Source organism: Myxine glutinosa, chromosome 1, assembly GCF_964187855.1.
Source record: "Myxine glutinosa chromosome 1, kmMyxGlut1.1, whole genome shotgun sequence".
Taxonomy (NCBI): domain Eukaryota; kingdom Metazoa; phylum Chordata; class Myxini; order Myxiniformes; family Myxinidae; genus Myxine; species Myxine glutinosa.
Genome location: NC_136261.1, coordinates 207,469,779 through 207,484,403, shown reverse-complemented (window position 1 = coordinate 207,484,403; position 14,625 = coordinate 207,469,779). Strand labels below are relative to the sequence as shown.

General features: G+C 43.2%; 1 long non-coding RNA gene across 1 annotated transcript; it reads right to left on the bottom strand.

The window, feature by feature from the left end:
* Positions 1–214: 214 nt before the first annotated feature.
* Positions 215–1,673, bottom strand: LOC137419340 (uncharacterized). Its single transcript, XR_013622059.1, has 3 exons — positions 1,613–1,673; positions 376–477; positions 215–270 (listed from the first exon to the last, which is right to left on the bottom strand). It is a non-coding gene; the product is annotated as an uncharacterized LOC137419340 (long non-coding RNA).
* Between the last annotated feature and the right edge of the window lie 12,952 nt (positions 1,674–14,625).

The following is a 14,625-nucleotide window of genomic DNA, read 5'->3' as shown; positions in this document are numbered from 1 at the left end:
TCCACTCCTAACTTCCTCAATGCCCCTTGGCTAGCATGTAATAATGGTGAATAATGGTAATAAATGTGTGAATATGACAGGGAGAGCTTGAAATACACCAGGGAGATTGAGATACGACAGGGAGAGCTTGAATTTCTTAAAGGACTACCATTTCCATTGCATGCACGTTTCATGTCAGGACATTCCAAAGGGATATTTTCTCATACTCACACGTCATGTGCAATGTCACCACAACACTTGTTCTTTTTATCCTGTGTGGTAAACTTTTGCCTAGGTTGAAAAAGATCGAAATGTTAGGCTATTGTCCATTTGTTATGGTCGATATAGTCAAAAACAAGTTAAAAAAGTCAAGAGGAGGAAAACAAAATTATTTACTTCAGACGTTTCCAAAAATTGGGGTTCTTCGTTGGCATTGACGGTATAGGATGGTTCACACCGTCCTCATTTGAACAAGTAGACTTGTTCATATTTTGTTCCCTGAAAAAGAACAAAACCCTTGAATCGACAAATGAGTTAAAATGTGCTGAACCGGATAGATAGATAGATAGATAGATAGATATAATATATATATATATATATATATATATATATATATATATATATATATATATATATATATATATATATATATATATATATATATATATATATATATATATATATATATATATATATATATATATATATTATATATATATATATATATACTGTTATATATATATATATATATATATATACTGTTATATATATATATATACGTATGAAGGAACTGCGCTCCAACGCGAGTCGAAAGAATTGACGCGACCAAAGACGGAATTCGTCCGAGTTGCTTTATTGAAACAAAACAGCTCAGGTATTCTGACAAGCCCGTTTTTCGGGCAACAATATATATACACATTTATGTCGGGAAGTTTGCCCGACAAAAGCTATACCGGGCATGCCCGGGTATCAAGGGCGAGCCTTGGAAAGGCGAGTCTGGACCTGCCCGGGCGTGTTTGGCTGCGGCCTGGCAAGTCGAGGCTGGGCGTGCCCGGGCGCTCTGGGCGAGCACTGGAAAGGCGATAGCGGGCATGCCCGGACGCTCTGGGCGAGCCCTGGAAAGGCGATAGCGGGCATGCCCGGACGCTCTGGGCGTGCCCTGGAAAGGCGATAGCGGGCATGCCCGGACGCTCTGGGCGAGCCCTGGAAAGGCGATAGCGGGCATGCCCGGACGCTCTGGGCGAGCCCTGGAAAGGCGAGAGCGGGCATGCCCGGGAAAGACGAGACCGGGCGTGCCCGGGAGGTTCGGGCGTGCCCGGGAACAGTGAGTCCGGGCATGCCCGGGAGAGGCGCGTCTGGCCGTGTTCTGGCCGGTGCAAGGCGATTATGTACATCCAGCGGTAACCGCTACACGTATATATATATATATATATATATATATATATATATACACATTCTCCATTTCAACAACTGACACCACAATGCCCCTGCACTAACTAAACATCACGTAAAATAAAATATCGGGCAAAGGTGCATAAAAAGAATAACAAAAAAACCCCATGATTCTGGTCGAGATGAGCAGGTGGACAAATGAATGTGCTCTCGATGTTTGTTCATCCATCAGCTGACACACCTCATTCCCTGATGATGCTCTTGTATGTCCTCCGCAATCACGCACCACTCCTTCCTCCCACCGGCAAGTGATCATAAGTAAACTAGAGAGTTCAAAGAACACCTTACTCCCCGCAATCTTGACGGGCCCCGGGAAGGTTGTAGGCCAGGTGGCGAGGCCGGTCGGGGCCGCCTCAGCCGGGCTGGGCCCATTCGCAAAAAATCTTCTTCTTCTTTCGAAATTCTCTTCAAGTACAACTTATGCACTTAATAGGAATATCTGACTGATTGCAACACACGCTTGCAAAATTCTCTTTCGCGGGGCCCGACAGAAGAAAGAACAAGGAATCGTTGAGCACCAACTGATACTCATACTGGGCCCGCGTCAGACCGATGGAGCCGACAGAAGATTAAATTCATTCAAAAAGAACCCGGACAACGCCGGGTGCCTTCAGCGAGTCATAAATAAATGATAAACTACCCGAATGAGGTGATGACGCCGATTTCCTGAGGCGATTCCGTACATTGATTAGCACACGATACTCGACATGAAAAGAGAAAATTCACTCAATGCTGTGAAAACCAGGTGAGATACCTTCGTTGCGATCTCTTCGTAAAAAACCGCATCTTGGGAAATAAAAACGTACGGAGGAAGAGGGGTCGAGAAAATTTCGATGAAAAAATTTGCCAGGTGACGAAAAGACGTCCAATGTCCACGAAATGTCTGCATCGAAATGATTGTTTTAATGTTATTGGTCCATGGTTACCACGTGATACATTTGTGACGTCAGCCTTCCGAGTCCTAAAATGACGAGGCGCTCAAACACGATCAGATTGGTCGATTTTAAGTCTTCATCATCGGTATTTATTAATTTTTAAAATAAATCAATCGTTATATATTTATTTTGGGGAAGTTTCTTTCAGGGTGGCTTGGGACACCGGAAGGGTCTGGAGACTATTTCGATATTAAGCATGGTGATCGTAATGTGAATTTAAAAATTCCTTTCTTGAATTAATAAAATACTAGGGCATGCCCGTACTATATCTATATCTAAAATTATATCCCCCCCTCTATTTACATGAAATGGTTTGGTCCATGAAATGTTTTGGTCCATTCGCAACGCCAAAGCGAACGGCGAACGCTTTACATGAAATGGTTTGGTGCATGAAATGTTTTGGTCCATTCGCAACGCCAAAGCGAACGGCGAACGGCTTGCGAGTACAGTGACAATCCCCCCGGGGTTTTTATTAGTTTTAAAACATAGTTTAACGCCAACATAGCGCCAACATAGTTTGCAAACGTGAAATAAATGAATACGCTCTCAAATGTGCCATCCGAGGCAGAGTGTGTCCGCCACGTTCGGCACACGCGATAGCTCGCTGCTCTCTGATTGGTTGAATCGTTTTTTGGACATAGCTCGGTAAGTAATTGTCCGATTAATATGAAACCTTGAAAAGGCACATCCTCGGGTCCCCAGCAATATACCTGGCAAGTTTAAAGTATATCGGACCCGTGGTTGTCGAGAAACAGCGGTCACAGACAAACAAACGTACAAACAAACACACAGAGATTACTGGAATTATAGATAGATTATATAGATTTTAAAATGCTCGTACCCGACTGCAAAGCCGCAATGAGCCGCTGAGGCCAAAGCATCACTATTGGTGTGATTGGTACTGCGTACTGCGTAGTGCGTAGTGACGTAGGGGGCGTGGCTGGAGTTGTTAATGGCGGTTGGCGGCTCGTCATGATGGCCGTGTGCTCTGTGAGAACTTGGTATCGTCTTTAATAAACGACTTGATTAAAGGAGATTCCTGAACCTACTACATGGTGGCAGCGCAGGATCGTGAAGATCAACAAGCAGTTTGAGGTTTGGGCTTGTTTTCTTTGCGGATTGCCACGTCGGCACGTTCCGTGTGGTTTCAACATGGCGAAGTTCCCGACAATGGACTGGTCCAGCTCGGACCTGGCGGAGACCTTCAAGTTATTCAAGCAACGAATGAACTTGGTGCTGTCGGACGAGGGCATCGATACTAAAGCCAGGCAGGCCATCAAGATTCAGATTGCTGTGGGAGACGAAGGACTGAGGCGGATCAATGCATCGACTCTGACTCTGAGTGAGGATGATAAAAAGGATCCGGATAAATTATATAAATTATTCGAGGATCAGTTGGACATTCATGTAAACTTTCGGATTCACCGGCTGGAAATGATGAGATTTCAGCAGCAAGAAGGAGAGTCCATTGATGATTTCGTCAACAGATGCCGACGGAAGGGAAGGTTGTGCAATTTCTCCGAAGCAGAACTGTCGGAACGGATTATCGAGTTGATTGTTGCGAGCACCCCACATGATGATTTTCAAAAGCATCTGCTCGACCAGGAGGTCAGGTACTACATGGACCTGGTTTTAAGTGAGGGACGCAAGTACGAAGCAATGGTAATCGGAAAGCAGGCCATCCAGAAGATGGAAGGGCCTTCATCGTCTGTGAATGCCATGACACATCGACAAAAGTGCAAAAGGTGTGGACTATCACATCCACCACGGAACTGCCCAGCATACAATGATTATTGTAAGTATTGTGGTGAACTGGGACACTGGGCCCGTTGTTGTGAAAATCCCAAACGAAGCACGAGATATGCTGATGGATACGAGTGGAGCCGCCGTCCTGCAATGGGTGGAAGAGGCCGTCGAGTCAGCAGAAGCAAGTTGAGAGGTATGCTTCGGGGAAGTAACAATAATGGGACCTCGGTGAATGAAGTGTCGGGGTATTGTACTGAAGGCGATGAAGACAGTTACGAAAGTGACACTGAGGCATATGAACACACCAAGCCGTTTCACGTGATCAGGGTATCCGCATTGTGCATGAAGGAGACGAGGGATGAAGTGTACACATTGTTGAACATTGTATGCCCTGACATGAAAGGTGTATACAAACTGCAGTTGAAAGTGGATACAGGTGCGTCAGGGAATACTTTGCCAATGCGTATTGTGAAGGACATGTATGGAAACAAATGGATGTCAAAACTGACTCCGCTTGGTGGGACCAAGCTCACTGCTTACAATGGCAGTGAGATCAAGTGTCATGGAATCCTCAAGCTTTTGTGTCGATATAAAGACTCAGATTGGTTCAAGAACAGGTTCTATGTGGTTGAAGTACCTGGACCTGCAGTACTTGGACTACCAGCGTGTGAACGGCTCAACATCGTCACCATAAACAGCATTGCTGGGCAACGGAGGACATTGCTGAAGGCTGCACCTCCAGCATCAAGGATTCCGAAACCAATGCGCCATGAGGAACAGGCCTACAAGGTGAATTCCGTGGATGATTTGAAAAGGCTGTTCCCGGACAGGTTTGACTGCATTGGGAATTTTAAAGGAAAAGTGAGGCTTCATCTAAAGCCTGATGCAAACGCATCGATTGACGCACCAAGGAAGTGTAGTGTTCACATCAAAGGGAAGTTGAAGGAGGAACTAATGAAAATGGAAAAACAGGGTATCATCAGGAAAGTGGACTATCATACGGATTAGTGCTCTTCCATCTGTAATAGTGTAAAGAAAGATGGGAGCTTAAGAGTATGTCTCGATCCGAAACGCCTGAACTCTTGGCTGAAGAGGTGTCCACATAAAATACCGACATTAGACGAGCTGAACCCAGAATTTGCTGACACCACAATATTCTCAAAATTAGATGCTCGGGCTGGTTATTGGGCTGTGCATCTGGACGAGGAAAGCCAGGATTTGACCACATTCCGCACACCTTTTGGGCGCTGGTGCTTCAAGAGATTGCCTTTTGGGTTATGTGTCAGCCAGGATCTGTTCCAGCAAGCCAGGGACCGCATACTCGAGCAAGCACCAGGCTGTATTGGTATCTCCGATGATGTGGCAGTATCAGGACGAACTGAAGAGGAGCATGATCGTAATCTTCTGAACCTGATGAAAGTAGCACAAAGAGAGGGTCTGGTTTTCAACTCTTTGAAATGTATCATCAAGACCGACCGTATCAACTTCTTCGGCTCGATCTACAGCAAACAGGGAATCTCACCTGATCCTGGGAAGATCTGCGACATCCGGAAGATGCCGTCACCGCAGGATAAGGAAGACTTGAGCCGATTCATTGGACTGATGAGCTATCTGTCACCACATATTCCCCACTTTGCGGATAAAGTGGCACCCCTCCGAGATTTACTGAAGAATGGAGTGCCATTCATGTGGCAGGAAGACCATCAGTTTGCATTTGAGCAACTGAAACAGAGTGTTGATGCAGATGCCTGTCTAACATACTATCATCAAGACAAGGAGACAGTTTTGGAAGTAGATGCGTCACAGAAGGGAGTGGGTGCATGCCTTTTGCAGGATGACAAGCCTGTTGCTTTTGCGTCACGTACTCTGACACCCACTCAGTCTGCATATTCAAACATTGAACGAGAAACCCTGGCCCTTGTTGCTGGCATACAGAAGTTCCATACTTATGTGTTTGGGAAACGCTTCAAGGTATACACAGACCACAAACCATTGGTCATGATCATCAGCAAACCGCTTACAAGCGCCCCTCCACGGCTTCAGCGCCCTCTTGTGAAAATCCAAGGCTACGATTTTGATCTGGAGTATAAGGCCGGCCGTGAGATGATGCTATCAGACACGCTGTCGAGGCTACCGAACCCAGAGAACAATCAGGAACTGCAGTTGGACACACGTGTAGATGGTATTGAGCTTGATGATGTGGATGATCATCATCGCTTTGACCTCATTGATTTCAGCTCAAGGAAACAGGACCAACTCGGAGAGTGTGGAAAGGCTGATAGAACCTTTCGAGCATTGCAGCAGGTTGTACATCGAGGGTGGCCTGCTAGGATTACAGAGCTGCCTGTGGACCTACGTCCGTACTGGCCATACCGTGATGAAATTGGTATTTGTGACGGTGTTCTCTTCAAAGGTCGGGTACTAATTCCAGAGCAGCTACGGAAGGATATCCTCGACCAGCTCCATGAGGCGCACATGGGGATCGAAAAGACAAAACGTCTAGCACGCGAATGTGTTGACTGGCCAAGTATATATCTGGACATTGAGAGAGCTGTCAGAACATATAAGGCATGTCAAGAGAACCAACCAGAACAAAGGCGTGAGGCTATGATAGCTCATGAGATACCAGCGGTACCATGGACAAAGGTAGCCAGTGATATGTGTGAGCTACACGGGCAGACCTACCTCTTGGTGACGGATTATTACACCAAGTACCCAGTTGTGAAGAGAATGGAATACACGATGAGCAGTGCAGTAGCCAAGGCCACATCTGAGTGTTACAGTATGTTCGGCCCACCTCTGGAGATCATATCGGACAATGGACCTCAATATGTGGGTAAGCCGTACCGTGATATGTGTACCAAATGGAATGTAAAGCACACGACAACATCGCCGAGGTATCCACGCAGTAATGGATTGGTTGAGAGACAAGTTCAAACAGTGAAGAACATATCATGTTTATAGCTTCAGTCAGCTAACACCATGCAGTTTTGGTATACCGTCCACCAATCCATTAACGAGCAATTTTTGCAGAGCAGCTGAGGCCATCTATTTTCCACATACGTGTGGAGTGGGGCTAGAATTATGAGGTTGCAATAAATAGGAGATGTACTGTTCATAAGGGAACATAAGGTAGGGGAGAGTGTAGAGGAGATGGGTATCTTCTCTGATGTGCAGCACGTTGCTGCGGGTTACATCATTCCTGTAGGTTGGGACAGGCATTTGTAATTTGTTCAGGGTGCCGATGATAACGCAAACCTACTCTTCATTGTAAGACTACATTGAGCATTTGGGATATTTTGGGATATTTTGGGATTTGGGATATTTTTGGGATATTCATCATTTTGGGATATTTTCTCAGCATGGCTTTTATATTTACAGCATGGCTCTTAGATGTTCTGATGTACATCAAAGATATTGCAAACAATGGGGTTCAAAAGTTAACTTCCTGATCTTTTCCTCCAACCTATCCCAAAGCGATGAAATGGTACCAGTGGCGGCGTCAGGAAAACGAGGTGAGATATCCATCCGAACGACTCTGCCATAATTATCCCGTCCTCCAGGTAGCGGGAGATGGGTTTTGCGTGTGTGTGCAGGTTTGCTTGTGCCTCCTGGTTATAACTCTTTTGAAACCATAAATTGAGCTTTTGTCATCAAATTTTCAAAAAGCCTTTATTGTGAGATAATGGACAACACTCATTAAAAATAGGACCACGGGTCCTGAAACTCACAAGCATCAGCAGCAACTGTCAATGACGTCATCAAGTTTTGCTGCTGATGCAATGCCCTCTGAAGGTAAGGGCAGGTATTCTTTGCGTTTTAGGCCTGATTTCAACCAGTTAATGAGCACAGAAGTTGATGCTGTCAATGCACCTTCGCTAAGCATCATATATGAAGCATGTTGCCATGTTTCATCAAAATCATATGTTTGGTTCCCTGAAAATGACTGAAGTGTTTACAGACTCTCTGACTTTGGCTTTTGACTTTGGCTTTCACTCACTCTCTGGCTGACTGACTTACCAATGGACTCTGCTCAATCACATAAGCTCACCGGACTGAAGTCCAGGTGAGCTAATTATGTTGCAGTTTTCCTCCGTGGCATGAAGTGAAAGGTGGGGTTAAGCAATTTGGTCAGTTTGTCTGTCTGTCCACAACGTCAGTTTATGATCGAGGAACAAGTTAATCCCAATCGAACGTTATATTTTGAACACGAGTTGCAACATGAATAAGAAACTGAACATGTAATTTAACAGGACTTTGGCTCCGAATTTGTCTTGATCGCTCATGTGCTGAGTGGAGTGAGATCATATTGTCACTCTGCCTGTCTGGCAGTCAAATAGAATAATTGAAAAGAATTGAATCATCAAACTTACTGTTTTTGAGGATGTCAGAAAGGACACAAACAAGCACAAATAACTAATTAACTAATGACATGACTAATATAATATAATAACTAATATATAATATAATCACTAATGATCATAATATTACTAATAATAATATATAATATAATAACTTATATAACTAATAACAAATAACTAACGTGTTAACTAAGGTGGTGTGAAAAACGCTGCATCAACGGTGTTAAACTTCCCCAAAAAATCTACAACTTTTTAAATGTTTTTTATCTTTTTAAAAACTTTTACTTTGTTTCAATTGAAAATATATATTTGAACACTGGAGAATACAAATCGCCCTTTTTGCCACTTTCAAAAACCTTTCCTTTAGCAGTAATTGGACAAAATATTACAGCATTTTACATCATCTTGACCAATCCAATTTGCCGCTTCCAGCCCATGTCCATGTCCTTTTTTCTCAAGAAAGCATGGGGAAAGTATTCTATGAACTCTCCAGTTGTTTTTTAAGCTGTTGTTTTCATATAGTTTCGTTCGAGTACAAATCGGATGCGGATGGGCTTTTCATTTTAAGAGACATTTTTAGTTTTTTTCACTTTTATTACTTGAGCTGTAACAAAATGAAGTTCGTCCTGTTAGCCAGTTCGTCTTGTTTGTTTCAGAATGTTTCATGTTCATTTCTATTTATCTTCACACCTTTTCACCGAAAGGACTATTGTAATCGGTCTGGATGTCAGTGAGTGTGTCCACGCACAGATCTACCTTGATATAGATCGTTTACTCTCAGCCGTTCCTGGAGGGATGAGAGAGTCTATTGTAGTCTATCTGTCAGTCAGTCAGTGAGTGTAAGTTCGTACAGAGATTTACTTTTGAAATAATAATTAATTATATCGTATAATTATCTAGTGGTTGGTGTTATCTATCGTATATTATGATATCGTATATTATCGATATCGTGTCGATAGAATTATCTATCGCATAATTATCTATAAGCCTGGTGTTGCCTTAGCGGTTCGGGTGCAGGCTTGGGATCATACGATCCTGGATTCGAATCCCGATCGATCGCTGAATTGACATCAGGGCGGTTGACTCAGCCTGTCATCCTTCCGAGGTCGGCAAATTGAGTACCAGCTTGCTGGGATGAATGATCACGGTGTGTACCCCGATTTAGAATAGGGACACCATATACCTGCGCATCGGAAGAGGCAACTCAGGGTTGCGTCAGGAAGGGCATCCGGCCATAAAAACATTGCCTCAAACAGGGAACCATGAGGTCATGGGGCCCGCAAGGCTAACCGCCGCTCTAGCAGCGAAAAATGGCGTCAAAACGATCGTTCATTCATATTTCATTCAATTATCTATGATTATATGATATAACTAGCACAGCACCTGGTAGCGAGCATACCTCCGCCTGGTGAACAGTTTACGTTTTGTATCCCACTGATAGGCCGGATCTGGATTCGGACCTGAACCAAAATCTAATCGGCTTGTTCTTGTCACCTAACCAACTCGTTCCTCCAAGTTTATTCATAACTCGTCCATAACTTTTTTTAATATCAGGTTATATATCAGTTTTAGCCCGATCTATCAATGGTGAAGCATCACTTAGAAAAATTAAATAATTCTCATATCCGAATCCATTTTCAGATATTCACCAAAATCGAATCCATTAGTCCTTGTCACACACACAACCTGTCTACCAAGGTTCGTCCAAATCCGTCGATAACTTTTTGAGATATCCTGCTATGTATCATTTTTGGCCCAATCTCCCAATGGTGAAGAATCACATAAAAAATTGTAGTAGCCGGATCCGAATCTGGATCTTCACCAAAATCTAATCATTTCATCCTTGTCACATACGCTACCTCTCTGCCAGATTTCGTCCGAATCCGGCCACAACTTTTTGAGATACTTGTTCACAAACAAACAGACCGACAGACAGAGGTGAAAACATAACCTCCATCAACCTTTGGTCGCGGAGGTAATAATATTTCCCCGTCTCCCTCACCTCTTTTTGTCTGTTAGTTGGCGGTTAGTTTGTTCCTTTCCTGTTTCGTCCCCGCTTTTCCCCTTCCCATTCTAGCTGTGTTACATTCAGTTTGTCTACAAAATTGTACATACTTTTCTGCAAGTGCATGATGGTCTGTGGACCAATATACAATAAAATCAATGTAGATTTTAAAAAAATAGGGGCAATACCCCCATGGCACTCACCTGGTAGAATAAGACAGTATTCTACACTGACTAAAGGTATTTTAAACAGTATCACAGTATTTTAAGCCAATTTCAATGGTTGCTTGGAGACAGGGCAGCATGTACAATCATATACTAAAGTAATCATAAGACTTTAAACAAGCAAACAAAAAAAATACCTATTTTAGGGGGTTAACCCTCCCTCCCCTCCTTCCCTCCATGACTACCTTAGGGCCTGATTTTTTTTTTAATTCCGTGAACAAGCTTTGATACATCACGGGTGATGAAGGTTGTGATCAAGTTTCATCGAAATAGTATGTGTAGTTTCAGAGGAAAAAGCAAATTCCTATTTTAGGGGATGGAGGGGTCAAACTTGGATCCACTTTGATCACGGTAGTCCCCCGAAGACCTCGACAAACTTGAGTTGCAGCATCCGAAATATCATTTGTGCCAAGTTTCGTCACAATCACAACAGCAGTTTTGGAGAAGAAGTTGCAAGTGTTTACGGACTGACGGATGGACGACGCGCCATCGCATAGGCTGACCGGAACTACGTTCCAGATGAGCTATAAAAAAAACATGCCAAGAAAGGTGTGCAGTGTCGTGAGTTGTGTGCGTGTCTTTGCAGTTGGTGCACAGCCCACCACCTTTGGAAACAGATGCATCCGGTCTACTGAGTACCCGAGCTCAACCAGGTATCGTATCGAGTTATTTGCATTCAGAAAAAAAGGAAAAAACAGCCATCAGGTTGCACTTTATATCATTTATTCCTTAAAAATAATCTCAAACCCTTTTGACGTTTTCTTTTGCAGGCATAAAATTTCTTTTTGTTTTATTATTTCAGTGCTTTCTCAAGATCGTGTTGAAAATATGTTGATGAGGAAACATTGGCTCCAAAGACGAATACATTTTTGAAGAGAATGTGTCTCCGGTCATTGTGCAATTTTCCGTCGATGAGATAGTTTTCTCCATTTTTGTTCAACCCCGTCCCAAAGACTGCAGCATCGGTGATAAGAACCACTCCACTCTGGCAAAACGCAACTTTGAACTAAAACCGGCAGCCCTGATTCACGACTGTTCATTTGAAGGTACCGTTCATTTCTTACACCCACTCGAACACTCTCTATTGGTTTTTATTCCTTGTTACGTGAATAACCTTCTTCTTTTTTTTTTTGGATACAAGATCGAGGCTCGGGTAAGAATCCAACAAAAATCACAAAAAAAAACTGACACACAAAACATACAATAAAGGGAGCGGGAGACAAAATGGGAAGAAAGAGGGAAGCACACAAGTACAACAGCAGAGAAAAGCGACAACGGAAGATCAACTCCGTCGGAGGGTGGGGGCTTGGGGGGAGGAGGCATGGAAAAGTGGGGGTCGGGGGGTGGGAAAGGTATAAAACACATGGACACTGCTAGAACTTCCAGGAAAGAAAGAAGTCGGTATTTCAAAAAAAAAGTGGATCTGGGGTGAATTGACGGGGGTAGAAGAGATCAAGGTTTTGGATGGGGGAAGATAAGAGAGGGTGGTGAACAGCTGTTTTAAAGACCTGGAGGGAGGAGTGGGATTGAAGAGAGTGAGGGAGTTTGTTCCAGAGATGGGAGTAAAGAGGAATAAAGGAGTGAAGGTGAGAAGAGAGTCTAGATTTTGGTGGTTTAACCATAAGAGGGTTGCTGGCAGATCTTGTGCGACCTGCAGGAATATTTGGGGGACAGAGCACAGAGAGACCTGGGGAACAAGGCCAGATAGGAGTCGGTAGAAGACAGAAAGACCACCAACCTGCCTGCGGTGAGTGAATGAAAGGTCCTCGGAGTCAGCTTCATCGCGGGAGATTCCAATGATTCTGAAAGCTTTGGTTTCAACAGCGTGAAGCCGAGCTAGGTGTGAGGCAGGAGCACCGGCCTAGAGGGGAGAACAGTTTTCCATTGAGCTGCCGATGAAAGCCTTGTATGTGGTGAGGAGCTCAGGTGTGCCAAGGAAGGACTTCACACGATAAAAAGCTAATCATGTGTGTTTGTGGTTTATAATATTTTACAAGCATGGCTCTGCCGCTGTTAGAGTTTGTCTCGTTTTACAGTAACTGCAGACTGCGATGCAATTACATACGTTGATGTTTAAAGTTTCTGTTGCATCTTATGGTCAGATGTGTGAGCCACACATGGACAGATGTCAGATGTGGTCAGATGTGTCAGATGATGTTAGATGTGTGATTATCGAGCTTTTTAAAAATGCATCATTGATTCATATTTGGAGTGGAAAACATTTATTTCCCCATTTGCATCATCCTGAGTTTAAAGACTGTTGGTTTTCATTGTTTTATCCTCTCCGATAATGCGTGCATATCCTGTTTATAGCGTCAGTCAGCTAACACCATGCAGTTTTGGTATACCGTCCACCAATCCATTGACGAGAAATTTTTGCAGAGCAACTGAGGCCATCTATTTTCCACATACGTATGGATTGGGGCGAGAATGTATGGAGTGGGGCTAGAATTATAAGGTTGCAATAAATAGGAGATGTACTGTTCATAAGGGAACATAAGGTAGGGGAGAGGGTAGAGGAGAAGGGTATCTTCTCTGATATGCAGCACGTTGCTGCGGGTTACATCATTCCTGTAGGTTGGGACAGGGATTTGTATTTTGTTCAGGATGCCGATGATAACGCAAACCTACTCTTCATTGTAAGACACCGTGGGATATTTGCTCAGCATGGCTTTTATATTTACAGCATGGCTCTTAGATGTTCTGATGTACATCAAAGATATTGCAAACAATGTGGTTAAAAAGTTAACTTCCTGATCTTTTCCTCCAACCTATCCCAAAGCGATGAAATGGTACCAGTGGCGGCGTCAGGAAAACGAGGTGAGATATCCATCCGAACGACTCTGCCATAATTATCCCGTCCTCCAGGTAGCCGGAGATGGGTTTTGCGTATGTGTGCAGGTTTGCTTGTGCCTCCTGGTTATAACTTTTTTGAAACCATAAATTGAGCATTTGTCATCAAATTTTCAAAAAGCCTTTATTGTGAGATTATGGACAACACTCATTAAAAATAGGACCACGGGTCCCGAAACTCACATACGTCAGCAGCAACCGCCAATGACGTCATCAAGTTTTGCTGCTGATGCAATGCCCTCTGTCGTTAAGGGCAGGTATTTTTTTGCGTTTTCAGCCTGATTTCAACCAGTTAATGAGCGCAGATGTTGATGCTGTCAATGCACCTTCGCTAAGCATCAGATATGAAGGATGAGGTCAAGTTTCATAAAAATCATATGTTTGGTTCAACCGAAAATGACTGAAGTGTTTACAAACTCTGACTTTGGCTTTTGACTTTGGCTTTCACACACTCTCTGGCTGACTGACTTACCAATGGACTCTGCTCAATCACATAAGCTCACTGGATTGAAGTCCAGGTGAGCTAATTATGTTACATTTTTATTCCGTGGCATGAAGTGAAAGGTGGGGTTAAGCAATTTGTTCAGTTTGTCTGTCTGTCCACAACGTCAGTTTATGATCGAGGAACAAGTTAATCCCAATCGAACGTTATATTTTGAACACGAGTTGCAACATGAATCAGAGACTGAACATGTAATTTAACAGTACTTTGGCCCCGAATTTGTCTTGATCGCTCATGTGCCTCGTGGAGTGAGATCATATTGTCACTCTGCCTGTCTGGCTGTCAAATAAAATTGAAAAGAATTGAATCATCAAACTTACTGTTTTTGAGGATGTCAGAAAGGACACAAACAAGCACAAATAACTAATTAACGAAGAACATAACGAATATAATATAATAGCTAATATATAATATAATAACTAATAACAATAATATTACTAATAATAATATATAATATAATACCTTATATATCTAATAACTAATAACAAATAACTAACGTGTTAACTAAGGTGGTGTGAAAGACGCCGCATCAACGGTGGTAAACTTCCAAAAAAATTCTACAACTTTT